The sequence below is a fragment of the Uranotaenia lowii genome, chromosome 3, assembly GCF_029784155.1.
Source record: "Uranotaenia lowii strain MFRU-FL chromosome 3, ASM2978415v1, whole genome shotgun sequence".
Lineage (NCBI taxonomy): Eukaryota > Metazoa > Arthropoda > Insecta > Diptera > Culicidae > Uranotaenia > Uranotaenia lowii.
In genome coordinates, this window is record NC_073693.1 from 206,410,836 (window position 1) to 206,424,916 (window position 14,081).

Sequence of the window (14,081 nt, forward strand, 5' to 3'; positions counted from 1 at the left end):
GTTGAGGTGTTTTTGCCGACCCCAGCAGATCATTTTGTGCGCCGCGTATCTTCTTGTGAACGTTCTGCGCGCCGCGTGCGAGTAGTGACTTACTTTTTATTGATCATCGAGCGTCTTCTCCCGACTGCACTCCAACGTTTCGGATTTTTTTTTGGTGCAGAGAACGATTTTTTTGGTTTTGTTTTACAATAATTTTCACGAAAGTCGAACTTCTCTAGAGATCGTAGTTGATGATAACTTGTACGCCGTTGAAGTTATTGTAACGTATTTTTTCGGTATCGAATCGAAATGCTGGCTGGAGGAAGAGCTGGGACAAACAGGATCGAAATGATTTTCCTCTTTTGCGAAAAAAAGGAGAGCAGTGATATGCAAAACGAGTTTTGAAGTGCATCTCGAGGGAATTTGGTTTGGACTGTCGCGGCGGCACAGAAAAATTGTGCAATCGAGTGAATAACCTACTAAACCATTGAATCCCCATGAAGTGAGGAAAAAATATCGACTGATAGTGATCGATCACGATTGATCTGAATATATGGTTCAAAAAGGTATATATTTATATAAAGTGAATGGGTTGTACATGGGATCGGTGAAGAAACGATCGATCTTCCGGTGCATGTTTGTGAACGTCGTTGTTGGGAAACGACAAAGAGCGGCGATATGCACATGGGAACGATGCAGAAAAAAAATCAAACAACGAAGTACATGAAAATCTGGTGCAAGGATCTGCATGATTCTAAATCGATGTTAAGCACGCGCTTGATTGAAAAGATCTTAACGACGTATCTTTTAGAGCTCAAGTGACCGCCGGCAGTAAAAAAAACAACTTGAGTTCTTCAGCGCGCTTGTTCTGGGCACATGGCGAGCAAGCGACCAAACCGTGAGGACCTCAGGCGCTAAAGTGTTCTAGAGTAAGAGTGTTAATTTTATTGATTACATTCTGCCGCTTTTACCTTCTCGCGCCCGTCTGCGCATAATATTCCTTAAGTCATTGGCTATTACCTTCTATTATGAGCGGATGATCTCTTCATTCAGCGTGTTGTTTTTTTTTCGACTCTCTCACCGTTTCTCGGTGTAAAAAAACCTTTGCGCGCCTGAATGCGCAAAGACCCTCGAGATTGGCGCAAGGCGATGAGTTCATATATTTATCTGTCTAGAGAGTTCGTGTCGCTGGGACGCAGGAAAAGTCCGTACACCACCATTTAATCGATTTATGTGTCTTTTTGGCGTTTCCCCATGGACCAGAAGAGTATGCTGCAGTAAAAAGTGTGTTAATAAATTGTGTTTAAAGATCACTGAACTTACACGTATGATCTGTTAGATTGGTTCACTGCACGTGGTTTAAAAGATTCTGTGGATGTTTATGAGTGAAATACGAAGAATAAGTTGAACATGTATTTTTAGTTAAGGAAATTCGATCTTTTAGTCGATTACGAAAAAATTAGAGTCCTGTAGAGAATTTATAGTGTTATGCGCCTAAGCTTACGTGGAAGATGATTGTGATCACCGTCCCAAATTTGAACGAAACTGAGTCTTTCTAATAGGACACACTCGTACCCACTTAAAAACTGGTGTGCCGTTTCGCACAGGTGGAGAAAAAGTTGATGATTTCGGTAATTATTGACCCGTACGCAATTACCGCGAATAAGGGGACCTCGCCGCGTTAACATTGCATTTCAACGGACAAAAACCTGGGTCCGGTGAATGAACCGAACCGCACACAATCGACAATTGGTTTGGGTGACGATCGACCATCATCGTGTGTGCTTTCTTATTGTTGGTAATTTTTTTTACTTCTGTTTTTGAACCTTTAAGATCCGAACGGAGTGAACTCAGAAGCACAGCTTGTAAATTTATTTATGCTTCCGTGTGTATCATGACGAGACCGAAATGTACGTTCTCTTTTTTGATTGATGTTTATAATTATTATAAAATGTCGCCTCGTGTTTAATTTACAAAAATCCCTACATGCATTCCATAATAATATTATATTGTTATAAGGTGATTAATGGATTGAAAATAAAATATGCTTAGTGTAAATCAACGCACTGATCAACGAGTTGAAAATGATGGAAGCTTAAATTGGCGCATTTTTTATGCTCCAGGGTTCTAAAAATTTACGAATTGCTCGATTAATTAACAGCTGTTCCTAATCACCTCAAATTGCTGTTCAAAAATTCATAGTTAAAAATGCTTTCTACTTATGTTTATATCTTTGTTTTGTTTTGGTCCACAAAATACACAATTTAAACCAAATCGTGAGCTGAAACGGTTGAATTCGACAGAAATGTTACGAAAATGGTCCCGATTTTGCATATATTAAGGGGTAAAAAAGTACTAAAAAATGTATTCTTGCTGAAATCATAAAAATTGATGTTTGGATGAATAAAATTTTGATATTTACAAAGGCATGATGCAATACAATCATATTCTAGCATATGAGATTTAAAAGGTGAATCTTTGATTTGCATTTTGATGGATTTTTGCACAGACTGGAACTGAATAATAAAAATATTTATTTAAAACAATTAGTGGTTGTCCGAAAAATATCCTACAGAGTCCTACAGAGTAAAGTTTTTTTTTATGGTATCGAAAAATGTAAAAATGTGCACATTTATTTCTCGATTTTTATTAAATTTTCTTTGAGAATCAAAAACTGAAAAAACTATCTCACAATGTGAGAAACTATGCCACGATCATTTTGTTATCATTAAACTTTATTACATTATCCTATTAAAATAAAAATTCAACCCTGTTGTAGCATGATGCCCCGTTTGAGGATATCTAACTAAATAAACGTTACATCAGGTACAATATTCTTAGCCGTAGACCAAACAAATTTTTGAACGTAGCATGAGTTTTTTTCTCTATCCAATAAAATCTGTTAAAAAAATGTAAAGTAAATTTCTGTTAAAAGTAATGAAAAAATTTACTGAATGATTCGTATTTCTTCGGTCTACGGCTTAAATTGAACCAAATGTTTCTTTTTTTCGAAATCTCTGCACATCTCAGCTCTATTTCTCATAAAAGCGAATAACCTTACGCAATATATTTACGACAAGTTTAGCTCTTATAGTTGAGTTTAGAATGTCAACACCAAAGATTAAATCATATTCAATTTCTGGATTAAAGACTGTTTTTTTTCTAAAACATTTTGTTCGGAATTCGACTTTCAGTTAATGATTAAATCTGATATCCGAACTCTGTTGTTTGAATTCTTGTCAAAACGATATTTTATGTATTTTTTCAAGAAATACTACATTTATTTATTTATTCTAGAAACTGGTAAAACTCTGACATTTCTTTTTGAAATATGCATTCACTTATTGTTGATTTTTATTCAATCGAAAAATTATTGAAAATTTCTTAGCTTTGTGCCATTCGTGTTAAATGGCCGTTTATTTATTGACATTGTTGTTGAAGTTACGTTGCTTTTGACGACAGAATTTTAATTTTGTCCTCGATTTCTAATAAGTTATTTTAAAAATGTGGTGATTTTTTTATTTACTAGAGTGTGTAGAATTTTTCAACCACCAACATGAACTGAATGGTAATTTCATAGTTTACTAAATTATGTTAAACAAATTCCAGTTGAAGAAATGGAAAATAGAGCTCTGCACTATCAATCCAATTTTACTATTTTGGCAATTGAACGTTCAGAAATTGTTTTCTTGGTTTTTTTATGTCCATTTCAGCCGAAATAGTATTTTTTTTTTAAATTTCACTTAAAAATTCATTTTTTACGTGAAAGATCAAGTAAAATTAATGACAACTGGCATATGAAAATGAGCTCGTTAGTAACTTGATGTTCCACAGCGTGGCAATCTGAGGGTGGACGTCAAAAAAAAAGTTGCAGATGCCTTTTTTAAACCAATATGAAAATTGCAAATGTTGAGCGACTTACACATAAAGTCTGTTTCACATAGAATCTGGTCGGATAAAATAGATCATTTCTCCGCAAAGAAATAACGTACAACAAAAGTAAAAATGTCATTTTGTAGGGTTTTTATTGCACTTTAAGGAAAAAAAATACATAAAAATCATTCGTCAGCTTTTCGGATGAATTCTCGAACTTTTTTTGTGATATCACCCATCATTTTCTGCACAGTACTGCTGGTAACCTTATTCGCCATCTTGTTCCACCACTTTTCCATTTGAGCGGGGTTTTTCATGGCTCTGCCACATTTCTTCAGTTTGGCCTTAACTATTGCCCAATATTTCTCGATGGGACGAAAATCCGGACAGTTTGGTGGATCGATACTTTTTTCAACAAAATCGATCTTGTTCTCCTTTTACCACTTAACGACATCCCGGCTGTAGTAGCCCTCTTCTGGAGACATTCTTCTTTGTAAACATTTCCATTCATTGTTTCCCCAGTGATGAAAATCTTAGTCTTCTTCCCACAACTGCAGATCTCTTGCCAAATCATCAACTTACGAGCAAATTTATCTGCGAAAACAAACTTGAATCTATCCGCAACATTCCCTTTACGCTTCACATGGTAAAATTTGTTACCGGTTATTCGTCCAAAATCCATTTAGACGTAAGTTTCGTCGTCCATCAAAATGCATCCGTTGTACTTGGTCAACACTTTCTCGTACAACTTCCTTGCCCTGGTTTTGGCAACCAGGTTTTGTATCAGCGTCCTGTTGGGGTGTTTGCTTGCATGATACGACCACAAGCCATCTCGCAAACAAATTCATCGAGCTGTACTGTGGTTCGTCTTGAACTTTTACGCCAAATCACGCAAGGAGGTTCCAGGATTATTGTGAACTGATCGAATTACCTTTGTTCGCAGCTTCCGGTCATATATTTCTCTTTTACGCCTGGTTTGTTTTGCTCGATCCACCGTAAGGGTCTCCCGGTAACGTTGCAGCACCGAATTTACAGTCGATTTTTGATATTTCAGGAATATCGCGATCTTTACCCCTGACCACGTCGGTTTCTCTACGTGAGTGTGCAGAATTTCCTCTCGCCTTTCGCGTTCCATCGTCGATAACTTTTGACTGACTGCTTCAATCTTCATGAAATTTTCACCACTAAGTAAACAAACCATCCGGACCAAAACACTGTCAATAGATTCGCGATGTGACAACTAGGGGCGCTGCAGTAAATGAAAAGATGCGACCAGATTCTATGTAAAACAGACTTTACGGACAAATATCTCCTGAAGAGTTAAAATCACTTTAAAATCGCTTTAAAATCGCTTTACATAGTACTCTTTCTATGGGCTGGTGGTGTTAGCATTAGTAAGATGCTAGCCATTATATCCTTGAAAGATGTACGCTTTAGTGTTAAGTAGATAGAGATTTATGAATAGAAACATTTGAACGTGTGGAATCTCGATGCTGTCAGTCTGAAAAAAATTGGAAAGGAAGCGTATGATGAAAGGTTGCAGAAAAGAGAGAGCGGATAGATCATTCTCTTAACGTTTAGAACAAATTGGCCAGTCAAATGATAGTGCATGGCAATTTTTTAAACATTTTTGTTCGACCACAGTGAACTGGGTGCAAACACAATGCTTTAAAAATTCAGTTTTCTGCTTAATGTGTAATCAGGAATCGATCAGTATAACCTCGACGGCTTTATAAGAGTCTAAATTGGATGGTAAAAAAAAATAAATGTAATATCTGATGAAATGGTATCAATTTGTAGGGCTGTGAACCAAGGTTGCCGAAATCACAGAAAAATCTGTAATTTCACAGAATTTTGAGCAAATTTTCTTCACAGAATCTGTGTCACAGAACACAGAATTTTAAAGTTTTCAAAGATTTCACAGAATTTTTAAATTTTCAATGGATTTCCGAAATTATAATTTATTTTTGGACAGTATCAAATTTAGATTTCTTAGAAAAAGTATGATAAGATTGGTAACGGTAATTGATTTTGCCAACTAAAATGTTTAAAAGACCCAAATTCTCATGAATTTTCTATGAAATTCAAGGTAAAGCATCACAGAATTTCATCACAGAATTTTTGGGCAAAATCACAGAAAGTCAGAATTATTTTTTTCAAAAACACAGAATTTATTTTGGCAACCTTGCTGTGAACTTCGAACTCGATTTTCTCGAAATCAAGTTTATGGCGTTCAGTTCGGTCTGGTCGAATCTCGACCAGATGTCGTCCAGCTTGGATTTTCAGCAATGAGGGTGAGGCTGGCAGGCAACTGACCATCGCCCAAAAAACCTTCCCCAATGTGCCAGAATGTTCTTCCAGTAGTCGAATGCGAGCTCACGCATGCTGAACGCTGCGTATGCACCAACCGCGAGAGTAACTTTCTCGGTGATCGGATGCATTCAATTTCCGCTCCTGGCTTATCCACCAGCTGGACCGTTCGCCCACTGCCCAATTAGGAGAGCATACTAAAATTACTACTCAAACCCATCTGAATGAGATATTATTATCTTACTAGCTGATCCCGTACGAACTTCGTTTCGCAAGCAATCATAAAAATGTGATAAAATAAGATGATGTTTTCCAAACAAAGTAAAATATTCTCTACACTGAACAAAAAGTACCTTTTCTAAACAGTATTTTTATTGAAAAGATGGAAAACCACCCTTAAACTCATCGATCCTGTGCATGAACTTTTAACTGAAAATTTCAATTCATATAATCGCCCGTATCTTTAAACCACAAGTTAATATGGACGACCCCTTTTGAAGACCCTTCTACACCAATATTGCCGACCCCTGCCACTTTTGCTGACCCCTGCCCCGAAATAGGATAATTGAAATCAATTATTTGTCCTTAAATCTCCCGTGTGCTAGTTTTCATCTCAATCCGGTGGATAATAACGTAAATATTACAAAAAAAAACAGATAATTTGGACGGCTCCTTTGGCCGACTGCTTTTACAAAATTTGATACCTGAAATCGGATGCCCGACTTTTAAAACCCACGTTGTCAGTATCGCAAAAAAAGTGAACAGGTGGTATGGACGACCCCTTTCTCCGATCCCTTACACCAAATTTGATATCTAAAATCGATTATCCATCCATGAAAATTTTGGTGTGCCAATTTTCATCTTAATCCAAAGTATAATTACGTCAATATCGTAAAAACAGTGAACAGGTAATATGGACGACCTCTCGCGATATCGCGAAAACAATATTTGTCTTCTATGGACGACCCCCTTCAGAAGGGGTCATCCGAAAATCTGAAAACATTTTTCATCATTCCTGGTCATAATGAGCATACATGCCAATTTTCAGCTCTCTAGCTCTAAAGACGACTGAGTCTATAGAGGACAAACAAACAAACAATCAAACAAACAAACCCACAGAAATTGCTTTTTATATATCTCGCGTGAGCTTTCATTACGTCGAATGAAACAGAAACACCGAACCGAGAAAAACGCTTCTGAAATTTGAAGAGTGTTTTTCAAATCCTATTTTTATTCCTTCGCCGATAACCCTTCGAAAAATACGCAATATTCATGGAAACTAATTGTGTCAGATATTCCACATTATGAATTTAATTTTTTGCAATTTTTAGAGCTATTTTTTAATCATATAGGAACATACGACATGTTCAAACATAAATTAATTTTTTGCAATTTTTAGAGCTATTTTTTAATCATATAGGAACATACGACATGTTCAAACATAACGTTCATACGTCTGAACACATTCGTCGTTTGGAGGGGAAATTTGTTTCATTCGTCTCTTTTCTTTCGTCCTTTGATTCGTTCAACTTGCACATACGTCCAAATGTTTCTCATGTAAATACTATAGAAAATTTTCAATTTTCTCGGCGTAGTGGCTGTTTAATAAGTGGTGTAGTGGTAAATTGGTGAGTAAATGCATAATGAAATGTGTGAATCGGGTGCGACATCGATCAAACCAACTCGCTGCTGCTGATCAGCTTTCTGTTGCCGATCAGCTGGAGGGGAAATTTGTCTCATTCGTCCTTTGATTCATTGAACTTGCACTTACGCCCAAATGCTTCTGAGGCAATTACCGGTAAGTTTTCAATTTCTTTGACATATGGCGTATTTTTTTTTGATTCCGGATTTGGCTCTGAAACCGTCAGAATAAAAAAGCGTTTTTCGGGTTTCGAGTTGTTCCATACGTAGGTGTGCGTGAGAACGAGCGCAATGTTTACATGCAGCTGTCATTTTGTTCTCCCTTCTGGATTTCTTCATTCGGTTCTTCACATCCGGATTGCCTGTTTTCGTGTCCGGATTGCACTGGACAGCAGATAGTACGATTTTGCTTGGCTGAGAGGTTCAAAATCACTGCAATAATCATTTTCCCGTTCATTATTTCAACTGTTTTGCTTTCAGCCCAAAACAGCTGTTTAATGTTTTGACAACAACGTTGAGAGTATTGGTGAACTTCTCGCAAAACTGACTTTCTTCTCAGGGCGACTCCGTCCGATTTTCGAGCGAACCTAGGTTGCCTCTCGAGCAATAAATGAGCACGATGACAGCAGTTAGAGCGAACCTAGGTTGCCTCTAGTTTGCCTCCAGGTGAAAAAAAATACGGTAATAGTGAATGTTACCTTACGGCGTGTTCGTAAATTGATTTTTTCTATCGAAGTGATTTTTTTTATCGATGCTGGCGTTCGTAAATTCCAAACAAACGTATGCAAAAGCATATGGAAAGTGATTTGACATCTACCAAACAAATCAATCGACTGATGCATCACCCAAAAAAATCAATTTACGAACGCGCCGTTAGTGAGTTATCGAGTGTAGCGGTAAATTTATTAGTGAATGCGTAATAAAAGTGTGAATCGGGTGATTGTGTGACTAACAGCATCAGGCTGCTGCCGATCAGCCTGCTGCTGTTAGTTGTTAGGTTTGCTGCTACTGCTGCTGTTCGGTTTTTTTTCCTTGCTGCATTATTGTACAGCGTTCGAATGCCTTGAGTATCGATTTAAGAACGCCTGAAAACAAGAATCTGAAATAATATTGCCAGGTTGATATTCTGATTACCTCTACCTGTATACACTGTTTGCTCATGGAATCCATAGCGAATATGCTAGGTTTTTCTTCCTCTGCACATTCGCCGTTTGGAAGAAGGGACGTAATTACTTAAGCAACATTGAAATGGGCAAGCAAGGTTTTGTTTCATTCGTCATTTTGAAAGTCTTAAATTTTATACGTTAAAAGGGTTTAAATTGATTGTTTTATCAATCATATAGGTAGATAATGTTATAATGAAGCCTTTTTAGTGAATATCTCAGTTTTTCAAATTTTGTTTCATTCGACGTAATGAAAGCTCACGCGAGATATATAGATTAGTATAGCTTCGTTTTTGCCGTTCCAAAAAATAAATTTTCTGCCTCAATTTGCTGCCTTGCTTTTATCATAAGATTAAGATAATACATGACAGGTTTGAATGCGAGGCAGAAGACCTTTTTGGAACCTTTTATACAAGTACTTGAGTTCGAAGTATACATTGCATGACAACTTGTATGCAAGACTCGCATTTTTGTCTTTTTTGGTGGTAAATATACTATCTGATTGAGTTATAATCTTAATATGATGCTATCAAAGGTTTATAAAATTTAGTTATTCTTGCGTGGACATTTAGTTATAATTTGAAATACCTTAACATCCTACCAGTACTAAATTATATCTCGTATCCAGGGTCTCCTCTTCTCGGCCGCCGTAAATGTACTCACGCTACGAACCGCAGGACCGCTCGTGCCGGCATCGAGAGTAACCCTCTCGGACCCCGTATTTTTGGCCTCGAACTCCAGTGGCACCTTCAGGCTGACCGGGAGCATCTCGTGGCCTCTGTGCTGGCGATCCTCTGTGCTTGGATCAGCTCATAACTGCTGACCATAGCGCACAGCCATAGCACGAGGGTAGTAACCCTTTCGGCTATCAGCTCCACCCATTTTTTTCCGGGGTGTTGTCTTGGCGCTGGCTTGTCTCTCTGACTGATGATCCTCTTTTTGGTGGTTCTGGCTGCTAGCTTCTCCACTTGTTAACCGCAAGTTAAGTACTTGAGAGTACCTCTCTCACTAATTCTAGCGTTCTAAATGCAGACGTGTCTGAACCCATAACCCGTTGAGAACTATGTAACAACCCAGATTTCAGTGGTCGAATAGATTTAATGATTTATTCACTACTTTAGTAAGGTCCTTACATAGCTACACTCTACACTAGCGATTGCTAGTTTCGCAAATACTTGAATTGTCAAAAATGGGTTTCAACGATTTTTTAAAGCCGAGATATTACGAAGGCTTCATTCATCCATGGCTCAAGTTTCCACACTATGTACTTTACTTGTAACTTCTGATTAGGAAGAGAACTATTCTGAACAAAATATTGTTAACATAAATTAGAGAAGCTTAAAATAGTCAATAAAAAGAGTAGGTACTGTGCTTTAAAAAAAATGATATTTTTCATAACAAGGGGCCTTTTTGAAGCTAAAATTTTTACTGTTCTATCTTGAACAGAAATTCTTTTTTCAGAAAAATACCCTATTAAGTCAAATTACAAACACAGTTTTCATCGTGTACCATTCAAGAAAATAACCACTGTACTTAGAATTTTAAAACATATCCACTGGAATAAGACTGGTATAAAGCTTTTTAAATAGCTGTTCTTGTTTAAATACCGTTGCTACACCTGGGTACCACTAAAAAACTACCAACGATTGATTGAATTCAAATCCGATTGAAACTTTCTCCGTCGTATTCCTCGATAAAGGTACAACCTCGGTATCTAGATCTTAACGAAGCCGTGTAATTTGGATTTGATACAATGAACAACAACGACCAATAACGTGCCGTCTGCAATCTGCACTGCATACACGTATATTATTCGTACCTACATATATGTTCAAGGTACCTAGTACGGTAAAGGTCCAAAACCGTGCCAAATTCCGGCGAAATTTCGAATCACGCTGGCGCGGCTGGACCACGAATGGCAGTCGCCCATCCAGTCAACAGTCGAAAAGGGAACAATTCGCGGTCAGTCGTCAATTATTTTGCCAGGTTGGCGAAAACAGAATATGAAATAAACCTTCAAATATAATGATACACTTGTGGTTTTATTTTTCGTTTGCCCGCTGCATAGCAACTTGATTCGAAGTGTGTGGTTCACGTATTGGATTTGAAGAAAAATAAATCTCAGCATAAATTATGCAAACATCAGCACCCAGAGTACAAAACAAGTGCTCGGATGGAAAGGTAGAACTTGTGCTGAGTAAAAAAAACAACAACGACGAGTGTAACGGGAAACGGATTTGGATTAGTGTTTTCGACACAAGCTTTTAAAAGTGCTCCGGTGTGAGGTCTGTTGATCGTCACTCTGCGGACATAAATATCGATGCGGGGCTCTTATAGAGAATAGAAATTGAAAGTCGTGCGTAAAGTGTGAAAATTTCAAAATATTTTCATGACATCATTTGGGAAAATTAATTGAAATGGATGTCATTCCGAGCTGACGGCTTACTTAAGTGTGTGCGGATTGTGTTGCCTGGTAGCATCTTGTCACGTCAAGGAAGAAGTGAAGCATAAGTCGTCGTTTTCATCTCGATGTGTAGAACTGAGCGTATCAGATGCGAATTACGACGATGCTGCTGAACGCGTAAAGCAGTTGCATGTGCACTGCGGAAGGAAGTGTGAAGAGAGTAGCTGAAGAAATAAGAGGAATCCAAAGGTGGATATGCAGCGCAGCAGATTAAGAAATCAATTCAAGGTTGGCTGACGAAGTTGAAGTTGAGATGAAAATGTGCATGTGATCGCATTTCGGTGAAGTCTGAAAAAGGGGGAAACATTGTGCTCGAGTTCGTATAAACAACAGCAGAAGGCAGAAACTGAAGATCGGAGATAAAAAAAATCATCCAAAAGGAAGGTGATGATCATTATTGTGTGTCAGGCCGAGGAAGAAACGTGCTGTGAAGTGAAATAACTAGCACAACGATTCAAATGGGTCTGATTTGCGAGTGATAGCAAACGGAGGGTGGCTAATCTATGGACCTACAACACAAAATTGATTACCGATATCCATCAGCTGTAAAAGGTTACTCGCGTAAAAAAAAATCGAACGAAAGGAATCGATCGAACTGCTCCGACTGCGTGTGGCACAGGAACGAAGAAGTGTAAGTATATAATTAAATTCGTTGCTCAATTATAGGTGCTGGCCGATGGTGAAATCAAGTTAATTGATGCATACATATGCAAATTGCTGTGAACCATTTATGAACAACATTAAAAAATAATAACAACATTATTATGTGGAATTAAATGTTGGCTAATTATTGTTTGAGTTGGGCTGAGCATTTCTTTTAGCATGAGCCGCACGATTGACCGGTAGAGAATCTTTGAGCACGGATTTGTGCCTGGCACTCTGGCGTTGTCCCTTTTCCCAATCACGTAATCATAACTGGAGCAGATGTTGTGATCATTAAAATGACTTCCGTCAAAGTTGGTACACTCACATACAACTTACTGAAGAAGAGCAGATAGTTTTAGAGAATCATGAAAAATTTGAAAAGTAGGTAGGAACTCTGAAATCAGGTGGATGCCGACCATTAATTAAAATTTCACAAACTTGGCCTCGTTGAATCACTTTAAGTGTCTAGTTTTAATTTGTAGAACTTAATTTTCCTTTAAAATTAAAGAATTTTTAGATTTATATAAAAATGTAGTGGTAACTTTTTTTGAAAACTTACCTCAACTTCGCTCATGTTTTTCTAATTTAAAAAAAAACATTGGTTTTAAATGTTGGATATGCCTTGAGTTTACAACTTTTTCCGATAGTGCCATTATTTTTTTAATTTTCGATAGTACGGTAACGGACCTATTTTGGACCGCTTTGGGAAGTGGCTATGCTATTTTCTGGAATAAAAAAGCATATGTTACAATTTTCGACCGCTTTATCCGTTCATTACGAAGATCAAGGCTTTTTCTATCGAGAAATATCGTCGTTTGTTGCAATGTAACAAGATTTAAGCCTAAAAACACGTTTCTTCAAACATTACTCTGGTCAGTATTTTGGACCACCCTTTGGACCTATTTTAGAACACCTGTAAACTAAATAAGTTTTTTTCTCTAAATTTTGCTATATATTTCGACAGCGATTGGTGCGCAATTATGCGAATTATTTAGATTATGTTGTCTTTTCTTATTGTTATAGACAAGTCCAGTTTTGTTTGTTCGATAAGAATAGAGTAAAAACAGTAAAATTCCTGTTGTATAGTGTGTTCCAATTGTTATGAAAATTCTGACAGCACACTGAAATCTCGACGAAATTTGTTCTGCAGTGTTCAATACTAGCTAGTTGGCTTATCTTTAGGCTCAATTTTCAGAACGCGAATCTCCTTCAGGCGACTCAATGATAAGTTGAGAAAGTCTGACATCGTGAACTTCGCGACATCAATTGATGCATATTGACTTCCAAAACCTTAGTGGATTTGGTTTGGCTTCAGTTCTGTAGATAGATTCAAAAAGATAAAAATGTGCGAGATTTATGCTATCTTTTTAGCCAAGCCAGATTTTTTTCACACAAATTCAGTTTTAAGTTTGTTACAACTTTGTTCTAGGATGAAACTTATCGTTGGAGTAATTTTCCAACAGTTTTTTACAATTGCATAACCACAGGGGCTTTAAAACTAGATTTTAGTACTTTGTCGCTTGTAAAATTTACATATTTCAACCACCTTTTCCCCAGTTTTGAAACATATATAGCTATAATTGAATATATTTTTTGATAAAATTCTTCTAATATTAACTGAGATATTTCAACTGTTACAAAAACTAAATTCGTTGCATATTTGCCGATTGTTGTCGTTTTTTCCAAACCCCTCCTTTAGACAAAACAAAAACATCCTTTAGACGGGTTTTATATTTCGTTTCTTATAACTACCCAAGTTTTTTTCCTCAAAAATCATTCCTGAAAGCACTCATTTTACTGGCAATCCCTAATTGTCGAAGCATTAAAAAATTGACTTAATTAAAAGTTGGTGTAAGTCCAAGTTTTCATGTTTTGAGGCTTCTTTAAGCTGTAGCTTTTAACAACTGCTTATCAAATAGTTGCCTTTGATGTAGATAGTTAGATTAACGTGATTCAAAGCATAGAACACAAAAAGTAAGTTAAAACTATGATTGGCTTGGTTTTAT

General features: G+C 37.0%; 1 protein-coding gene across 2 annotated transcripts in view; it reads left to right on the plus strand.

The window, feature by feature from the left end:
- Window positions 1-10: 10 nt before the first annotated feature.
- LOC129752331 (uncharacterized) overlaps window positions 11-14,081 on the plus strand; it is a 249,112-nt gene continuing 235,041 nt past the window's right edge. Inside the window, exons 1-2 of one of the 2 annotated variants that reach the window (XM_055748117.1) lie at window positions 11-545; window positions 11,035-12,061. The gene's annotated coding sequence lies outside the window, so the exon portion shown is untranslated. The remainder of the gene's footprint in view (window positions 546-11,034; window positions 12,062-14,081) is intronic. The other variant, XM_055748118.1, reaches the window with a different exon arrangement.